Source organism: Aptenodytes forsteri, unplaced genomic scaffold (genome assembly GCF_000699145.1).
Source record: "Aptenodytes forsteri isolate BGI_AS27 unplaced genomic scaffold, ASM69914v1 Scaffold137, whole genome shotgun sequence".
Lineage (NCBI taxonomy): Eukaryota > Metazoa > Chordata > Aves > Sphenisciformes > Spheniscidae > Aptenodytes > Aptenodytes forsteri.
Genome location: NW_008796221.1, coordinates 4045065 through 4047932, shown reverse-complemented (window position 1 = coordinate 4047932; position 2868 = coordinate 4045065). Strand labels below are relative to the sequence as shown.

The window sequence follows — 2868 nt, the reverse complement described above, 5'->3', positions numbered from 1 at the left end:
AAGTTGTACAACAAAAGTGTGAAGCAGTTGAAGATCTAATTTCAGTGGGGGCTCAAGGACCTACTTGCATTAACCCAATTTTGGAACGAAGGCCTTGCAAAACTCCTGTGAAGACTGCAATCACACATTCGCTTAACTTCATGCACCTAAGTAGCCCCTTAAAGCCAAAAGAATTGCCCAGGCTTAAGATCAGCATATACACACATAATCCGCTAGTTTAGGACCATACAAGGGCTGATAATCTGATTATGCACTCATACTCGATACAAACATTCAGGAACACAGACACCTTCTGATCATCAAGTTCATTTTTCCCAAAGTAGCAACGTGTCACACGATCTCTTCCCTGACCTTACCAAGCTCAGTATAGCTCGGTGCCAAAGGAATTCTGGCTTTTGACCCTGGTCTTGAGGAGTTCTTGAAGCAGGTCCTGAATGTGGCTCCTGATCCCTTTGATAGCTTTGAGTGATTCAGGGTTTCTCAGAAGAGAAACATTTCAAAGTACTTTTAAATCAAGCTTTGCCATTTTTCTGTTTATGCACACTCAAATGGCTGAGTCCAAAGCCATATACTACAGGCATACACATATCCCTCATCATATTTTCAAATAACTGTCATTTGTTTTAAAATGATAACACCTAAAAGTATGCATATGGAGAATCAGGAGAATAATGCATAAGTGATAATCACTACATAATGATTTGATTCAGTGATACATTGTCGATTAACACATGTAGCAAAGTGCTTGGGTTTTCAATTCATATAGCCCAGATAAAGTATCTAAGAGCACTGCTCTTGACATTTGATCAGTGCCACGTTTTGAGTTTCTGGAGAAGCCTTAAAGGTTAGTGCTATATTTCATCCTTCCAAGCTCTGCATTCGAAGGCTCAGTCCCATGAAGCATCACCTGGTGCCAAGGAAAGGCAGGCATTATTTAAATCACATTCTGACATAAGCTGTGCAGAAGTCTCACTTGGCATCTTCTTTGCAGGCAAAATCAGTACCTTCAAGAATGGTTTAAATCAGATGAAGTACTTTTGCAGACAGGTGCAAGAAGAGGAGAGGAGAGGGAGTTAATAAGCCCTGGATTGCAACTTGGCCACCAGGAGGAGCAAATGGTAAGAAATCCAACTGGGGAGGGCAGAAAGGGAGGTATAAGATCATTTCACACCCACAATAACATCGTCTGAGAAGTAGAGAAACAAAAAAAAAAAAGAGGAATTTAGCATCAACTGGAGAGATTTGATGGGCTGAGTGAAAATGTCTGTTGGCTGGAGGAGACAGGGACTGGCGGGAATGGGGACAACAGTTGTAGGAGTACAATGGGTGGAGGCCTAACTGCCCTGCTTAAGCCAGTTATTGGGCATTGGGCCACTGTGTGAAACCCTCCTCTGGCCCTTATGTACACTGACAGTCCAGCACCAACCTGGCTGCAGAGGGAAGGATGATGGGGTAGCTACTAGGGACAGCTCTGTGTGTGACATGCTCCTTCTCCAGAGCCTGAGCTGGCCTGGGGAGAAAGCCTTGAGGACAGCACCAAAGTATAAACAAGCAAATGTGGTCTGCATCCTGGGAAATGCTAAGCAGAGAGGCTCGTGCTGAACACCTGCTGTAACTGTGGGGTGACTCCTGCCCCGAGCTGGGGGAGACGTAGGGGAAGTGCAATAACACAGAAATATCACTTTGGCAATACCTTTAACAGGAAGGTTGAATCCCTGGCACAAGAACTGAAGAGGATCTTGTGAAACAACAGTGGGAGAAAGCGTGTCTGAGGACCATTTTTGATGAAATACCGGGGGAGTGTTCACTAGGAGCTGAGGGCTGAGCTGCTGAGAACTGATGGGAAGCAAAACATGTCTGCGCTTCTGGCAAGCTGCATGCTGGCTGGAAACAATAAACTGTCCTACAGGCAATTCTTGTGACTCATTGGATGACATAGTCCTTTTCCCCAAATGCTGTCCTTCATGGATTAGAAGAGAAAAAAATATATGTACAGAGACTAAAAATATCTCTGCATCCCTTGCGCCTGCCTGACAAAAGGACAGCTCCAGCAGGTGCACCTACGCAGCAGGCACGGGTCTTGCAGAGAAGACACTTACTTCTCTGTGCTTGCAGTGTTCATCCTTACACAGTAAGAGACAGCTAAAAATAGCTTGTAGTACACAAGTCTCTTAAGACCAGTCAAGGAGGACTTACAAAACCATCTCAGGTGCCTTTTTACACATGCAGCTGTGTATGCCTTGTTTTTCCTTGTTTATACAAGTCAAGAACTGATTTGAAGACAATTTGTAGCTTGGTGTAAGATACAAAATAAAGCATCAGATGTCCCCCGAAGACCTGATTTTTAACTCTGCTTCTAAGATGGGATCTGATGTTTACTGCAATGTGGAGAATGAGACAATAGAGATTTTTTAGTTTGTCAAGTAAAGCTTTGCCAACTTTACTGCTATCATATAGTCAATAAACCAAGCCATGTTACTCAAGCAGTTCACATCTAATACCTGCTTTTTTTTTCAAACACAGGGTAAAAAACCTTGGAAGAATAACTCTTGGATTTCATAGAATTGCATTGCAAAAATAACTTTTGCACCTTTCTAAAAGTGGTGATGAAATCCAAAACAGGAAATGTGATGAACATGTATATTTACAAAGCTTTAATGGTCTGAGCTGGGAAAGGAGATACTGCTGTATTTGAATATACAGTCCTAATGAAAGAATAAAGAAGCAAGAAACCTTTAGAAGCAGCTAGCACTTCTCACTGATCCAGCCTCCCAACATCTGTGACCTTTGAAAGAGAGTTTCAAGTAACAGTGATGACATCTGGTTTGTTGTTCTCATTCCTGAACCTTCTTGCCTGTAACAGCACAG

The 2868-nt window shown here is 42.8% G+C and overlaps 1 long non-coding RNA gene across 1 annotated transcript; it reads left to right on the top strand.

Annotated features, from left to right (window-relative positions):
• The first annotated feature begins 944 nt into the window (after positions 1-944).
• Positions 945-2485, top strand: LOC103906966. Its single transcript, XR_658045.1, has 2 exons — positions 945-1118; positions 1703-2485. It is a non-coding gene; the product is annotated as an uncharacterized LOC103906966 (long non-coding RNA).
• The last annotated feature ends 383 nt before the right edge of the window (positions 2486-2868 follow it).